General features: G+C 41.3%; 1 protein-coding gene across 1 annotated transcript in view; it reads right to left on the bottom strand.

The window, feature by feature from the left end:
• Positions 1–17,122, bottom strand: part of SQOR (sulfide quinone oxidoreductase) — a 53,765-nt gene extending 36,643 nt beyond the window's left edge. The window contains exon 1 of the mRNA XM_075207950.1: positions 17,013–17,122. The gene's annotated coding sequence lies outside the window, so the exon portion shown is untranslated. The remainder of the gene's footprint in view (positions 1–17,012) is intronic.
• Positions 17,123–18,483: the final 1,361 nt, after the last annotated feature.

An 18,483-nucleotide genomic window follows, 5' to 3' on the forward strand; every position in this document is an offset into this window, starting at 1 on the left:
GCAAGAGAAACAGTCACTGCTAAGGCAGCAATGTTCATGTAAGTCCGAACAGGTAGTTCACTAAAATGAAAAAAGAGGATTTATGTACTTACGTTAAATCCGTTTCTCTGATTCCGTCTGGGGGATACTGCTTACCATGGGTTGTGGAGGGAAGCACGGGAGTTGGCACCTAGCTAGTTAAGTTTAGCACTGCTGACAGACCCCTCCCCTCTACAATCCCCCAGCCCCTTCCTGTTCAGTTAATTAAAAAGCCCATGGAGAAAAGGCTAATCAAACAAGGATACACAGAAGAAAAGCAGAAGGGAGGGATCGCAGTGTCCCCCAGACTGAATCAGAGAAACGGATTTAACGTAAGTACATAAATCCTATTTTCTCTTTCATCCAGTCTGGGAGACACTGCTTACCATGGGGACGTTCTAAAGCAGTCCCCTAAGGGTGGGACTACTCTAAAAGCCCCGCTCGTAGAGCACTAAGAGCGAAACTTGCATCCGCGGATGCAAATACATTAAACTGGTAAAATTTTGTAAAGATGTGGACAGAGGACCAGGTGGCTGCCCTGCAAAGCTGGTCTGCAGAAGCCCCATTTCTCGCTGCCCACGACGCCCCTACCGATCTGGTGGAATGGGCCGTAAGTCTCTCTGGCACAGGACAGTTAGCCTTTATGTAAGCTTGCTTAATGGTTGCCGTAATCTATCTTGCAATGGACTGTTTTGAGGCTGGCCAGCCTCTCTTATTAGCATCATAAAGAACAAACAGAGAATCTGTACGTCTAATCTGAGAAGTTCTTTTGACATAAATGCGGAGAGCCCTAACCCCATCTAACTTTTCCATAGACTGTTGATCCGAATGGGAAGAAGATGAAAAGACCGGAACTACAATTTCCTGGTTCAGATGGAAAGCCGAAACTACTTTTGGAACGAACGAAGGGAGGGTTCTTAACACCGTTCTGTCCTCGTGGATAACCAGATATGGTTCCCGGCAAGACAGAGCTCCTAATCCTGAAACCCTACATGCAGATGCAATAGCTAAAAGAAAGACGAACTTCCAGGTAAGACACCTAAAATCTGCCGTAGGTAATGGCTCAAAAGGAGGCCCTTTAAGCATATCCAGTACCAGGTTAAGATCCCATGGTGCTGTAGGCGGAACATAAGGAGGCTGAATATGTGAGACTCCCTGAAGAAAGGTCCTGACGTCTGGCAAGTCCGCTAACTTCAGGTGAAAGAAAACAAAGCGCTGAAACCTGAAATCTTAAAGAACCTAAATGGAGCCCTCTTCCAGCCCATCCTGAAGAAAGGCCAATAAGCGAGGGAGACGAAAAGAAGATGTGTGACAGGACTTATTTTCACACCATCTAATATATGCTCGCCAAATACGATGATAGATGCGAGCCGAAACCGGTTTTCGAGCTCGCATCATAGTGTCCACTACACTGGGGGAAAAACCCCTAGCTCTCCAGAGGCTGGCTTCAACAGCCATGCCGTTAAACTGAGCTGAGGTAAATTCTGGTGACGAAAGGGGCCTTGTAGAAGAAGGTCGTCTCGTGACGGAAGACGATATCCTTGTCCTACCGCCATGGAGATTATGTCCGCGTACCACACTCGACGCGGCCATGAGGGAGCTATTAGGATCACCGGCCGACCCCCTTGTCTTACTCGTCTGAGTACTCGAGGAAGCATGGGAATCGGGGGAAAAAGATAACCCAACCTGAATTCCTATGACATGGACATCACGTCCACCGCAACCGCTAAGGGGTCTCTTGCCCTTGCGCAATACCTGTGAACTTTTTTGTTGTGTCTGGAGGCCATGAGATCTATATCCGGAAGACCCCACCTCTGAACTAGAAACTGAAATACTTCCGGGTGGAGGGACCACTCCCCAGGCATCATCGCATTGCAACTGAGGTAATCGGCTTCCCAATTTTTTATTCCTGGAATGAACACCGCCGAGATTGCTGGAACATACTGTTCTGCCCAAAGAAATATCTGAGCTGCCACTCGCATTGCAGCTGCACTCCTGGTTCCTCCCTGTCTGTTGACATATGCCACAGCCATGGAATTGTCGGACTGAACTCTGACTGGATGGCCCTAAAGAAGAGTCTGGGCCCCCCTGAGAGCTAAAATGATTGCCTTCAATTCTAACGTGTTGATTGATAAGGCTGATTCCTGAACTGACCAGAGGCCCTGGAGCCTGAGGTGCAGGACTACCGCGCCCCAACCCCTCAGCCTGGCGTCTGTTGCGGCTATGATCCATGACCATGGAGCAAAGGACCTGCCCACCCCCATGTGACCCTGATTCAGCCACCACTGAAGCTATTCTCTCGCCCTCGGAGACAGCGAGATCCTCTGGAGATCCAAGCGTAGGTGGGATCCTGACCATTTTGTCAACAGATCCCACTGGAAGCACCGAGAATGAGCCCGACCGAAGGGGATGGTCTCGAAGGAGGCCACCATCTTTCCCAGCAGCCGCATGCACAAGTGAATTGAGGGGCTGGGAGAAGACAAGACCTGAGATGTTATACTCCGAATTGAACTGATCTTCTCGGCAGACAGGAACACCTTTTGCTAACTGGTGTCCATAATGAGCCCTAGGAAAACCATGCGTTGACACGGAACCACCTGGGATTTCTTTAAGTTTATCAGCCACCCAAGGCTCTCGAGAACCGCCAAGGTGAGGGATAAGTGCTGACGTAAGCAAATTTCTGAGGAGGATTTGATTAGCAGATCGTCCAAATAAGGCACGACCTGAACTCCCCTTAAGTGAAGACATGCTGCCATTACTGACATGATCTTCGTGAAGATCCTCGGAGCTGTGGAGAGGCCGAAGGGAAGGGCCCGAAACTGATAGTGGGAGGACCCCACTGTGAATCTTAGGAGGAACTGATGGTCGCTCCAAATGGGAATGTGGAGGTATGCGTCTTTTATGTCTATGGAAGCCATAAACTGGTCCTTCTCTAAGCCGTTTATTACCGACCTCAGGGATTCCATCTGAAAACCGACTGGTAGTAAAGTGTGTCTGGCCAAACAGGCTACTGGAATATTTACCTTAGGAATAGTCTCCCAGCGAGCCACGTCTTCCTCCTGCAATGGATACAGGGAAGAGAATCTCCTGGGAACAGAGAACCTTTTATCAGGCTCTTTCCAGGCTCCCTCTGCAATCTCCCTGATTTCTACAGAAGGGGGAAAACGATTAGCCTTCCTCTTGGCCTTCTTAAACAGACTTCTGTCTCTAGGAGTAGGATCCTCCGGTTCTAGGAGGTCCAACGCCTGTCTAACCGCTAAAACTAAATCATCTATAAATTGTCTTTTAGTGTTCTCTTCCTGTTCCAAAGGTTGAACCTGGTCAGGATCAGAATTTATTTCCCCCTCCTCCTCTGAAAACCCCTCTGAGTCTGAAAGGACCTAAAGGGGATTAGCAGAACTAGGCTGCTTTCTTTTAGCAGGCGGGATGTTTGGGGATTCAAGTAACTGGTTTAGCTTGTCCAAACCCTTTATAAATGCTGTGGACCATGCCGGTTCTGTAGGAACAGGAGCCTGGTCCGTAAGCAATGAGGAAGATCCTTGTAAAGACGTTCCAATAGAACCTGTGGAAGCAGGGAGGTCTAATGAACTAGCATTATTAGCCACTGAGGCTGCCACACTAGATAGCAACTGATTGGATTGTGAAACCATCTGTGCTAAAGAGGAAACCGACCTTGTCAGGGAGGCCACCCATGCCGGCTCCTCCGTCAGTGGGGCTGGAATATGCTGGGTTTGCGCAGGGGGGACCCCTGCTTCGCAGACAGAGCAGAGAGCCAACGGGTCCTTCTGCCCACATGGTAATTTAACATTATATCTTGAACATGTAAAATACTTTGCCATAGGGCCCTTTCCTTTATCTGTCATATTTATATAAAGGAAGGCACACCAAACACACAGCCTTAAATAGTTAATTTAGAGAGAGACAGAGAGAACTGAGAGAGAGAGAGAGAACAGTGGAAAAAAACAAGTAATCAACTAATCTGACATAAAAGTTGTATTTGTAATTTGTTAAACACCCAAATAATATATTGGCAAGTAGGAGAACTATAATATAACCCCTACTAGCCCACTTTGCAGTCAGCAAATACAGTAAAATGTGTTTAAATAATCAGATACTTAGCCCACAGGCCAAACAAGGGAGAAGTCCAACAGCAGTATCCTTGTGCCTGCTCCCTCTGATCTGTGTCCTTTTTCCGGGCTTCTCCTTGGCGCCAGAAGACCGGGCTAGTCCACTTTTCTCTGGAGGGCAGGGGAGCTCTATGTCTTAGCTGTCTCTCTGTAGATCTTTAGAGGCCACCTTATAAAAATAAAAAGGTGGTATATGGCAGAGTAGTGGAGACCTCAATTGAGGTCTCCGCAGCGGATTTGCACCCCGATGCCCCATCCTATGAATGAGGGGGGATCTTGGTATGGCCCCTTTCTGATTTCTGTCCTCCGCGGAAATCCAAGATGGCCGCAGGCATTTTGTTTCTTCCGATAACCGGCACTCCATGCCCGCAGTGGCAGCGCCGGTTATCGAGGAGGCCCCAAGGGTGACAGCGGTCTGGAGAGACCGCCTGTCACTCTGTATTCAGGCACCCTATTTACTCTGCCAGTCAGAGCCTCTGGCTCTCACCTGACAGAGCAGTGCCTGCGCTGCTGTTCTGTGGAGTGTGTACTCTATAATAGAACACACTCCCAGGTCTGCCACCAAAAAAGGAGTTCCTATAAAAAAGGAATTAAATGAAATAAAATAAAATAAAGTGAAAAAACACTAACAGTACTAAAACACTGCCCAACTCCATGGGCACCTAAAAAAAACTGAACAGGAAGGGGCAGGGGGATTGTAGAGGGGAGGGGTCTGTCAGCAGTGCTAAACTTAACTAGCTAGGTGCCAACTCCCGTGCTCCCCTCCACAACCCATGGTAAGCAGTGTCCCCCAGACTGGATGAAAGAGAAGGCATGTATTACCCTGAAAATAAATATACAAGCTGGGAGTGTGGCTTAGCAGCCTATAAGGCCGGGTGCTTCTAGTAATTGCTCCTGACAGCGGTGAAACGTTTAGGCTCACAATTGGTATAGATTCGCTGTATACCATCTGTAAAATATCCGTCCAGACTACAGAACCCCTGGGCTAAAGATCAATGTAAAATAAGCCCTCCTAAACAATTCCACTGCTGAGAGATTACGTGGAGACAGTTTTGGCGCGAAATGGAAGACACCAAACGGCCTGTTGCATCAGCGGGTCTGTGTTATAACTGTGGCAGACTAACCTCCCTTCAAGACACCGAAGTAAGTGCCAGCAAGTGTCAGAGCAGGCTTCTTATATCCGCGGTGGCTCCTAAACAACAAGAACCAGTACAGCTGTGTATGTCACATTGTTGCCTGCATGCTCGCTGACAGCCTGCAGATGTCCAGCGTTTGAGAAGGAGGATTGGAGCATGACACGTCATTGGGTCAGTAATTTCTGCATTACATTTTGGCACAAACCAGCAGCACTGCAGCAGGAAAAGTGTGTCACTATCGCTTTTTTGGACAGTGTGTATAATATTAGACATAGTGTCTTTCTCTGCCTAAAATACCTATGAAAATTACTCCATTGATTCTGGATTCTGCATATTACTACTCAGTGTAAGGCTCTAAGACTTTGGTGCTGTTAAATAATTCCAGATAATACAAGGTTAAACAGTATCAGTGAAGCTAGGTCTTTGAGTTTTCCTCTTTACAAACTGTATAATATTGCCATCTTGTGGCTAATTGGCAGAACACAGTGCCTTGTACATCTAGACCAGGCCTGTCCAACCTGCGGCCCTCCAGGTGTTGTGAAACTACAAGCCCCAGCATGTTTTGCCAGTAGACAACCTGTTAATAGCTGGAAGGGCATGCTGGGACTTGTAGTTTCACAAACATCTGGAGGGCCGCAGGTTGGACAGGCCTGATTTAGACACACGTCTTGATAGCAACACTATTAGTTCAGCACATTACTGGCAACGACAATAAAATTACTCTGCTGATAAGTTCAGAGTGGCAATATAAGTTGTACCAAGCATGTTTGAATATTGAGATGATATGAATATGTAAAAGATTGGATGTAGGGAGGGATCTTGGTAGCATCACAACCTCATATAAGATTGCAACTACAATTCTTTGAGTACTATCTGGCCCAAGAATGGAAACATTTATGAATGCTCCAGCATCTGCCAAGTCGCAGAGGTCTAAACTGGAAAAGAAAAATAGAGATTCCGCTGCTAATACCTCCGGGAAAATGAATTCTGATTCAGACAATCTGGCGACTGAAGCTCCTTTTATCAAAGCAATAAGAGAAACAATGGAACCTTTAGTGCAAACACAGGCTACAAAATTTACAGAAGCTATTAAAGAATTTGCAGACCAGATAGCAACAACAAATAAACAGGTCAGCATCAATGAGCAGCATATTGGTGAACAAATGCAAGAAGTATCTTCCTTAACACAACAAGTTGCTTTATTGCACAAAGATCACAAACAAATGTTCAATAAAATTGATGACCTCAAAAATAGTTCAAGACATAATAAATTACGATTGGTAGGATTGCGGGAAACCATTTAAGGGTCAGCTTTGATTCAATTCCTTAAATATGACCTGCCAGCAAGACTTAAAATCACAGATGATGTGAGAGGCCTAGAAATAGAAAGGGCTCATTGCCTAGTAACCAACTAGGGACAATCTGGACAGGAAGCCCCGTACAGTCATCTTCAAATGCCTAAATTATTTTCACAAGGTCCGTTTTTGGTCTGCAGCGAAACAAGCTGAAAAGATCCTGTGTCAAGAAAAGAAGCTGACGTTGTTTCAAGAGTACTCATCTGAGGTATCCAGAGCACGTAAGGAAATGTCGCCTGCCTGTACACGTTTAGTGATGGAAGGAAAGAAGTTTGCTCTCATGTACCTGGCAAAACTGCGTTTGTTTAATGGCAAAAACTTTAAGGATTTCAACACTGCTGAAAATGCACAAGCATATCTTGATGAGGAAGAATCAGAAAGACTGACTGTCTAGAAATATATAAACCATGAGTTTGAATCAGCTGACCTGGAGAGATGAGTATAATACTAAGAAGTATTACTTGCTTTTAGGTTTTTGTATACTTACGAATGTATTATTTTTGTACGATTTAGTTGCAATGTTGTTTATTGGTTACTGTTATTTATTACTTTGATGTAAACATCAGAGTTACACTATGGTAGCTTATATTTTAGGTTGTCATCTACTAGAGACCGTGCTATTGCTGTCTTTATTATATCTAAATTTCTGTTAGATTTACCCATAAGGTATAGATGTTACTATCCTCACGAAGTGGGTTTTGACTTTGGTTTTTCATACCTCTTTTCTATTTTTCCTATATACCTTACTTATTTTATGTTCCTCGATTCCAAAATGACAAGTATTTAAACACTATTATCCTGTTGAACACAGAAATGGGCATGATATATCTGGATGATTTGCGAGGGGAATATGATAATATAATAGGATGCAGGATGCTTTAATATTTTGCTCCTGGAATGTTCATGGTATAAACTCTTAGATGAAAAGGAGAAATATCTTAACGTATCTTAACAAGCTAAATGCAGATAGAACATACAGTCAAGTCCATAAATATTGGGACATCGACACAATTCTCATATTTTGGGCTCTATACACAACCACAATGGATTTGAAATGAAGCTAACAAGATGTGCTTTAACTGCAGACTTTCAGCTTTAATTTGAGGGTATTTACATCCAAATCAGGTAGGTGTATATGTGTCAAAGTCAACAATCAAGAGAAGACTTTACAAGAGTGAATATAGAGGGTTCACCACAAGATGTAAACCATTTGCGAGCCACAAAAACAGGAAGACCAGATTAGAGTTGGCAAACAACTTCTAAAAAAGCCATTACAGTTCTGGAACAACAGCCTATGGACAGATGAGACAAAGATCAACTTGTACCAGAGTGATGGGAAGAGAAGAGTATTGAGAAGGAAAGTAACTGCTCATGATCCAAAATATACCACCTCATCAGTGAAGCATGGTGGTGGTAGTGTCATGGCATGGGCATGTATGGCTGCCAATGGAATCGAATACTCAGATTATATCCTTACTAATGGAAAGCCCTACTAGGTAAAAGGACTACACGTGCGTCTCCAACTGTTCCGGAATTGTTGGATATTCTATACTTTCATAGACGTGCTACATTCTCAGATTTGGAAAAAGGCATTAAAGGGTTTTATACTAAGTGGGGTATATACATTGAAACTTTAGAACCCCATATACAAACTCGAATTATGCAAGTTTTTGAGGGAACCAAGTGGTGTTTATTGACACGACTTTAATGTTCTTTATTTATGAAAGATTTACAGTGCCTGAGATTATCTGAGCCATCTTGTATTATCTGAAACAAGTGTAACATCTAGTTTCTGCTCCTCTTTCAACTTGACATTCCCTCCACAAAACCCTAATTCTGACCTTAATTTTAATCTTAGTCTTAATCTTATGTATTTTGATGCCATATAAATTTTCAATTTTCAATGTCATAAAAAGGTTTGATGATGCTTGAATCAATGTGTATTGGATTTAAATGTTTGGAATCATAGGATGCGTCCCATCCTCCTTCATTTATTTTATTTGCACCCTCCATCCCTTCCCTCCCCATCTGTATAAAAGTTGAAAATATATTAGTACAGTGCAATATTGATGTACCTAACAATGTATGTTTATTTAATTTGTTATACCTGAACAATAAACAGTTTTAAAAAAAAATATATACAAGCTGCTACTGTCTTTCAGCTTGGCACTATTTAGCAATGATTCTGGGAGTTGTAGATCACTTATAAATGCTGTGCACAGAATACTCCCTGGTATAAAGTGAATTAGCTGGTCTACTCTCCTATATGGACTTTCTGAAGGTGGCTTTACAGAGAGTCTCAGCAAGGAAGTTATTTGTGCAAGGTGTGGTTCTTCACGTCTCAAAGTCATATCGTTTCTAGGTAAAGGGGCATCTCACTCTGTACTCACTAATCTCCACTGAAATATCAGCTCTTTTATCGTCACTGGTGTCCAAATAAGGAACATTTATAAGGTTCTCTAAAATCATAAACAACCTGCAAGCAGGAAAATCATACACCCTGAATCATGTTCCATTTCATCCTATACACTGTGATTTGTTACTAATGTCCCCACTTATTGTTCAACTGCAGTAACCAGGAATTAATTTAATAACTGATGTTAAAAACACTTTACTTTAATATCAATGTAATCATCACTCGTCACTAACTGGAAATAAGTGGGAAAATTTATCAAGCTGCGAGTTTGAAAAAGTGGAGATGTTGCCTATAACAACCAATCAGACTCTAGCTGTCATTTTGTAGAATGTACTAAATAAATGATAACTAGAATCTGATTGGTTGCTATAGGCAACATCTCCACTTTTTCAAACCCGCAGCTTGATAAGTTTACCCCCAATATGTACTGGGTGGTAAGGGTCATGCCGGAAAGCATGAGTGTATTTTAACTAAACAATGTATACGAATACGCACAGGTGCAAATTACAGACCTGTCTGGACGGATTTCAGTTTTGTTCCCAACGTGTGCCTTAATTTGCGCAAATGCACCTAGATTCCTTGTGGTGTGGTGTGAAAATGAGAGTTGATTTTGTGAGTCAATTGTATTGAAATAAGATAAAGGGATGAGAAGACACGGTGTTAGGGCCGTTCCTTGCTGTGTAGAGCAGTGCATGGCCATTTTCACTCTGCAGAAGGAGTATGTCTTTATGTCTGTATTTAAACAGCATCCACTGAATTAAAGTGTGATACAATTACAGTATTTCAACTTGAAAAGCAAGTTTATTTTTCATGTAATCAAGTCAAGGAAGAAAAAGATGTTCAGATGAAGTATTGCTCTGCAGAAACGACACTTGCAGCAATTCAGGCTATAAATGAGACCATTCCTTTTCTTTAGTGTGAAAGCAAATCCTTAACTATGTTTCCACTCCCTTGTGATGACAGCACAGATCTAGGTAGTGCTTTCCTGCACGTTCACACCAGTAATAGGAAACAGGTCACATGATCCACATAACACAATATTACTGGCATGGAAGTGAACTGTCCTGCATTCCTCTGTATATTTGGAGACATCTATGAAAATGGTATATGAGCACTAAACATGTAACCTGTTAGGTGCACCATATTTATAACTGACAAAGCAACATTTAAAAACTGTGCTATTGTTGTTTTTTTGGTCATTTGCTGTGTTATGTTTTTCCCTTATACTTTTTTAAATAATTTTCTTATATAAGTAGCCCCACACAACTGCTGGGATTCTGTGGATCTATCACCCTTTCTGCAAAAAAAAAAAAAAATACATTTCCTTATATTACCTTACAGTCTTTCTCCCTCCAATTTCAAAGAGTGCTCCCTTGTTCTCGGAATCCCATTATTTAACTAAAATAAAATACTGTCTTCCCATTAGTGCAACTTTTGTTGGTAAAAGAGACGTGGGGGTATATTTACTAAACTGTGGGTTTGAAAAAGTGGAGATGTTGCCTATAGCAACCAATCAGATTCTAACTATCATTTTGTAGAGTATACTAAATAAATGATAACTAGTAACTGATAAAGAATACACAGTCTTGACCTGCCCCTTAGATTGGGCAGAACAGTAACCAAAAATCAGGATTGTCCCACTAGACCAGACTTGGCTAACCTGTGACACTCCAGGTGTTGTGAAACTACAAGCCCCAGCATGCTTTGCCAATATATAGCAGCCTATTGCTGGAAGGGTATGCTGGGACTTGTAGTTTCACAACACCTGGAGTACCACAGGTTAGCCAAGCCTGCGCTAGACTCAGAACATTTGACAGACTATCCTACCTGTTGTTGTCACTTTTACCACCTGTGGCTGCTGGTTTCTTTAGTTGCGGCTATATATACACACACACACATATATATACATATATATATATATATATATATATATATATATATATACACACACACATATATATTTATATATATATATATATATATATATATATATATATATATATACACACACATATATATATGTGTGTGTATGTATATATATATATATATACACACACACATATATACATATATATGTATATATGTGTAAATATATATATTCTCTGCAGTCAGCCTCTGCTCTCCCAGTAGCTAGAGCACAGATATATATACACACACACGCCGCTAGGCTTTTATATATTAGATAATGCTAAGAATTTAGTAGGTCAGTGTAGTATATAACTCCGCCCAGCAGGTGGCGCTACAGCTTGAGCACTCTGTCACCCGGTAGTTTTTTACACACACTAACACAGCATGTGTGTTCATGAGGTAAAATTACCTCACGAAAATGAGTTTGAGCCCTCAACTCGTAAATTTAGCCTTTACTACCCCACCCACGGGGGGAAGGGGGGATGATGGAAGTTAACTGACTTCACTTTTATAATTTTTTTGTCAAATAATGTCAGTATACCAAATTTCAGGTCAATTGGATGAGCCCTTTCTGAGAAAATAGTTTTTTCCACACACACACACACTAACACACGCTGCTAGGCTTTTATATATTAGAAGATAATGCTAAGAATTTAGTAGGTCAGTGTAGTATATAATTCCGCCCAGCAGGTGGCGCTGCAGCTTGAGCACTCTGTCACCCGGTAGTTTTTTCCACACACACACACACTAACACACTCCGCTATTAGATCATTTTTTTATAAATGATAAAGACAATATTTTCTGCAAAATACAATGACTGGGATTTTAAAAAATAAATAAAAAATATGACAAAACAATATAAGAATGTTCCTCTGCTGAATGTAAAATCAACATTATTTCTGAATATTATCAACTTTAGTTATTTTCTATTGTTGCAAAATATTTCAGTTTGCCGACCATGTGGCCTAACACGCCTGCAGTTTCTTCAAAACCACAAGAAAAAAAGTCAGGCTTTCTTCTACAGCTGCTTCTGATAGGTTAGATAACAGCATGCAGTCTGAGCACTCGCCTCTGACCACCACCACTTTCTTCTGGCTGTTTTTGTGGCAATTCTTTTTTACAGCGGCTTGTCAAACATCAAATCGAAAGGTCTGCAATCTTATCATGGTAAACATCGGGATGGCGATGTGTAATGTGGCACTTTATTGAGCTGTGGTTTTGAGGCAGTTTTCTAGCGGTTTTGCCTCTTTACCAAACCAGATTATAGTAAATCTATATAAATAGGATGCAAGTCACTCACTCTGTCTCTAGTATACTGTAGCACTATTTTCCTTTTATAGTTACATATATGAGGAAGGCATGTGAAGGGTGTTTAAGACAGCTCACAATGACTAGACACTTTTCTTCACATTAAATTATCTGTACAGGCTGAGGCAAGTAGCCAAACCTGTGAAAGGAGATGGGGGTTTTCAGAGGTCATTATGCAGAGCACATACTACTAAGCATGACATCTGCATTTTGTGGGGAACCTGTCATTCAACAATTTCTAGGGTTATTCCTTTGTGCCATTTGCCAATTTTCAAACTAAGAGTTAATGTGAAAGTACACATATAGAAACATTCTCATATTTCTTGATTATTTTTTGACTCAAGGTCATGGAAAAACTGACAGTAAACTTGCACTGTTCTCTTAACAATCTATATATCTGCTGTCTAGAGATGAAGCTGCATCGTGCATTTATATGACCATATACGACTGGTGTTTGTTTTGCTTTACAATGTGTTTGATATGCAGCTGTTAACAGCGTCTTTTCTTTCAGTAGAGGTCAACTAAACATCTCCAATGTGTTCACTTGCAGTAAAATGCAATGGTGCCGCAACTAGTGCAAATGCACTTTCAATGAAAGTGGATATAGGGTAATTAGAAACAATGGGTTCCATTTTCAGGAACCTGTTTACATGCATTGAGCACATATTTAATGCCAGTGCATGAGGTCTAACACTGCTGCAACCAAACTTGTAATATCAATGCCTGCAGATATATGTACTAGGTTATATTAATTTGTAAGCTCTAAAATGTAAGGGCTTTGTACTTCTCTGTCTCAGTACATGTCATCATCATCATCAATATTTATATAGCGCCAGCAACGCGCTTTACAACTGGGAACAAACAGTAATAAAACAATACTGGGTAATACAGACAAACCTCTAGAGAGGTAAGAGGGCCCTGCTCGCAATCTTAGTCTATAGAACAATGGGAGATTGATACAGAAGGGTAAGTGTACATAATGTAAGGTCTTTGTACTTCTTTGTCGCAATACATGTAAACTTATTGTTAGACGTTGGCAGCCAGCTTATTTCACAGTTTTGCTCAAAATGATGGTTGTCTTGCTCCTACTGTTGAAATTCTTTTAAAATAGGTAAAGTAATTACGTTCATTATGGTGTCAGATACACAAGTGACACTGATGTCGGCTACTGTCTAGGCCAAAAATCTTTAAAATGGTTCTGAGCCAGATCAAAACTATATTGCATCCTAAAGCACTGTAGCTTCCCAGCATTTAATCTTATGACTAACAATGTTCTGATTCCATATGTGTGTTGAATATAAAATAATGTTACAAAAAATACATATGAAAAATAAACAGAATCCGAACACTTGTATATTAATAAGAAGATGGGCTAAAATGATCAAATCTTATATTTCAATTTGGGTTAGAGAATTACAGTTATAGATAAATGCAGATTCACATTTAGGCAAAACCAGAATTGTGCTAAAAACCTTTAAGGTTTGCACGTATGTTCAAGCTGAATCAATGCATTTCATAAGCTCAGAGGTTAACAATATCTAAATCACAAAGCAATTTAAAGCTGTACAGACATTGTCAAACTCACTAAACAAAAACAAGTACTAGCTTTCCTAATCTGGCATTTAACTGTTTATATGGGGGAAATTCGGTAAGTTAAACAATAATACTAAATATTACTTACCTGTGGCCCTGTGTCTCTCGTGAGCAAGAGCTTTGTAATCCAGCAATGTCTGTAGCTCCTGCTCATCCAGAGAGGGGCCTTTCTACAAATAGACAGTGTGTTGTCAAAGCTCCTCCTCCTTTCCATCTGCATGAACTGGAAGATGATGAAGGAAAGACTTTGACAACACTATTGCCTGGTTGAAGCAGGCAGGTGGCAGAAAAAGAAAAGAGAGCGTCACTGGGCCGGTACAAACATCAGGAAACCCAGTACATCAGGAGCTGCACCTGCTCCTAATTATGTTCTATTGTTAAACTTAGTGTATCCATGTGATCCAGGTTTGATTTAAAAGTTACATTTTCAAGGACTACAACTGCCAGTAAAGTTCTCAGCTGCAGTCTTGCCCCAGCATAAGAAGAATATACCAATGTATACTATTCATTCTCTGTGTCCATTGTACTTTGTGGTACACGTTATTAAAGCAGCAAACCCATGAAAAAATCAGGTGTGTTTTTTAACATAAGTCCCTGTGTGTTACATATAACACAGCTATGCTCAAAACTGAAGCAGAGGTGATTGAGGAATTGGGGCAGGCAGGAGAGAAGACAGTAGGGCTACCAGGCGTGCACGCCCTCACTCCACTTTGACTCTTCTTCCACTGCCAGATGGAAGGGGTAAAAGTGGCAGAAAAAGTGGAGATATGCTATTCTTTTCTCCAAGTGCCTTAATACATAGACCCCTGTGATTACAAGCCTAAGATATCTGAACTGACAATGAAATGCTACATGAGCATTTATTTGCTGATGTAGTATGTAACCCAATACCTTGGTTTTTATATATTACTTGGAAAAAAAAATAGCTTTTAATGCAGTTTCAGCACAGGTATAAATAACCCCCGAGCTGAAACTCTGGTGAAGTGTTGGCATTTGTTGTTCTTTTTTGTGTGAGAGCACATTGTACTGGCGAGAGTAAAGTACTTTATGCTATCACAGTAGGTCTGATAGTGAATGGGTGTCTGCTTGGAAAGCAGCCTAAACTATCACAAGGAAGTGGGTATGTATTGCAAGAGCAATCATTGCAAAAGTTGATGATTGCAAAACATATTACTGCACTTAAATACTTCAATAGCTAAAGCAAAAAATGGTCACTCGGTACAAAAAGTATATTTTAATCCTTCTGATATCCTTAAATAAGATGGATCATTAGCAAGTGTATATAATGTTATATTTTCATATTTCAATGTCTTTAAAGGATCACTTTTCCAGTCACAAACCAGAATTAATAATGTGGAGAGTTTGGATTAAAAAAAAATGCTGCATTTATATTTGTCTACGAAAAGGATATAAACTGATTTGAATACACTATTTGGGACTGAATAAACTTTTTCAGGACAGGACCAAATGTTGACCTGAAAATGCACTAGTGGAAGGATCAGAACTCACACCGTTAGCACTGAGCAAATCTAGGTACACACTACAGATAATTATTGTAGATATAATTTCTGCAAAGATTTTACCGACTGAGAGTCCCGATGATCATGCAGATTTATGTGTACACACCTGCACGATTTACCATCAGATCTGTGCTCTACATCTCTCATAACCGTCTGCTGAAAGGCCATGACTCTGCACACTCTATAGATATCTGCCTACACTGCTGGTCCTGAGTGCATACACATTTCCACAATTGCCTGACAGCGTTCCATCGCTGATCGTGATTTTTAGTCAGTTTATAAAATCAAATTAAACGATACAATGATATTATTGGCACAATAAAACATGACTGTGAGAGCGTACACATTAATGCAATATCTTACCAAATGTTGTTTATTGTGTGATCGGCATGTTAGTTGGATGTACACAGCTTAAGGCACTAGCACTTGATCCTCCCTGCAACCTTTTATATTTCTTTCCCTGGCCTAGGTTACTTTTATTTATTGAACACAAACTTTAAGGACTTTTTTTAACTTTTTGTTTTGCTTTGTTACATTTGATCTTGAGGGGTTTGGGTTAGATTCCTATGGCCTACCCTCTCTCCAAGTCATTTGCAACTCCCCCCTTATTGGGTGAGCTGCAGAACCAGTTGTCCAAACTCGGGGAGAAAGGGGCTCACTCAAGCCTTGCGGCGGAGGTTGGCCTGATCACCCTTTCCCTTTAAGGGACCACGGGGATGGTGATATCAAGCCCCCCCAGCTATGGCGCAGGGGAGCCTGAAGATCCTTATTCCCCAACAGAGCGTTATGGCTCTGGGGAATGTGGAGGAAGGGGCCCTTTCTCTTTAGGGAAGGATCCGGTCCCAAGCCCCCGGTACTGGCTTTATCACAGCACTGGGTGACTGGAAGCATCGTAACTCAGGCTTTAAAAAAATAAAAAAATGTTTTTATATGGCAGAGAATTTATACTCTAAAGTAATGGTTAAATATTTTCTGTAAAGCACTGTGTAATATGTTGGCCCTATGTAATTAATGAATAGTTTCATCTCCAGTAACAGTATCTTTTCGTTTTACAGCAACTGTAATAAACCTGCCATAAAAAAGGTAATTAGGAGAGAAACAGTGTCTGCTACAGGAAGCAAACTACAATACTACACAGGAATACATAGATTTTTATACACTACTGCAACTGTCCCCCAGCATCCATACAGTATCATGCAATTTAATTATAAAGTTTAGGCAACGGGTGTTGTGAACCTACAATTGCCAGCATGACTGGCTACAGTAGCTAGTGAGCGACAGATTGTCTAAACCAGTTATATTACTTTATGAGAGCAGCAGATTGCCTAACTCTGACATACATAAACATAAAAATGATGTAAATCAATTGTACACGTTAGACTTAAATACAATAAACCCCTATTGCATTGCATGTTACCAGTATTTTAGAACTCCTCGTGTAATCTCTAACAATAAGAGAAGCTCTGAGGAAGTAAACAGGATTGTTATCCCATTTTGTACACTGCGCATGATACTCAGTGAAACGACCCAATCCATGTTATTCATACATAACCAGTAAGTACATAGGTAGACTAGATGCTTACTAATCACACAGCGCTTTGATTAATATGTACATTCCAGTATATTCTTACCTTGGGCGTGTCCGAAACGTCTACATTGACAGACAGCGTAGGGTACACAGACTATCTATGATACAGGCTGGAGCTCTAGCACCATCCTCCTGTCACATTACCAGGGATGATTGGCTGTGGTGCAGGGAGGGAGTAGACTGGACATTATTATACACGCAGTGTCATTGCAGAGGGCGGAGTCTACAAGTTTTTCAGTGAGGGGTAAACTCGGGGCCTCTTACAATGCTGTATTTGAGAAGTGAATGAAGCTCACATGCACGACATATGTAATCGGATATGTAATTAATATGTTTGGGTAATAAACAGGAACAGCAAACAATTAGAGCATGCAAAAAAGCAGCATGGCACAGTGTGATGAAAGGGGAAATGCAGCATGGCACAGTGTGATGAAGGGGGCAAAATGCAGCATGGCACATTGAGATGAAGGGGGAGGGAGACTTAGAATGGCACAGTGTGATGAAGGGGAGAAAAGCAGCATGGCATAGTGTGATGAAGGTGGGCCAGGTGGAGGTGGGAAAAGCAGCATGGCACCATGTGATGAAGGGGGACAAAAGCAGCATGGCACAGTGTGATGAAGGGGGACAAAAGCAGCATGGCACAGTGTGATGATTGGGGGCCAGGTGAAGGGGGGAAAACCAGCATGGCACAATGTGATAAAGGGGAGCAAAAGCAGCATGAAGGGGGCAGTGTGATCACAAGGGTACACAGCGTGGTGGTGATGATGAAGGGGCACAGTTTAATGAAGGAGATGAGTATGATTAAGTAAGAGATGGCCCCCTCTATTTTACCTTTTATGTTTTTATTTTGGTCTAGGGGTGATTTGAAAAAATGACTGAGACACTAAGGGTGCCTTAAAGTGAAAAATTTGGAGAGGGAGAGGGGTGGAGAGTTGCATCCAGGGGGTAAAAGTACCAAATAGCGATTTTTGCAAATTGCTGATATCCAGCGACTTTGCATGGTAAATTTAAAGCGGCAATAGCTTTAAAGGCAAGTTTTGCCTTTAAAGTCATTGCAGATTTAAATTTTCCATGGAAAACCACGGATATTGGATATTTGCAAAAATCGCTATTTGATACATTTACCGCCAGAACTCCTAAAAATAAATATCAAGAAATGTTATTTGTATTATTCTCTTTAGTAAAGTTTATTATATGATTTGTGTTGAAAGAAGCAAAGTATTATTGAATGAACAAATAATGGTAAAAGAAGAGGGCACAAATTTTTTTTTTGCAGGGGGGCACCAGACATGCAAGCACCGGCCCTGTACAGAGAGCTAATATGCGGCTCTCTGCACCCACGGTTACGTTGTAGCCGGCAATGGCGTGGGACAAGAAGATCCGCACCTGGTGGAGGAGCTGCTGTCCTGACACCCAGAAGAGCTGTATAAAGCATACTTACCAACTTTCTGTTGGTGAAATCCGGGAGCCTGCAGAGGAGGTGGGCGTGACGGGGGGGGGCGGGGCTCCAAGTG

The sequence above is a fragment of the Mixophyes fleayi genome, chromosome 4 (assembly GCF_038048845.1).
Source record: "Mixophyes fleayi isolate aMixFle1 chromosome 4, aMixFle1.hap1, whole genome shotgun sequence".
NCBI lineage: Eukaryota > Metazoa > Chordata > Amphibia > Anura > Limnodynastidae > Mixophyes > Mixophyes fleayi.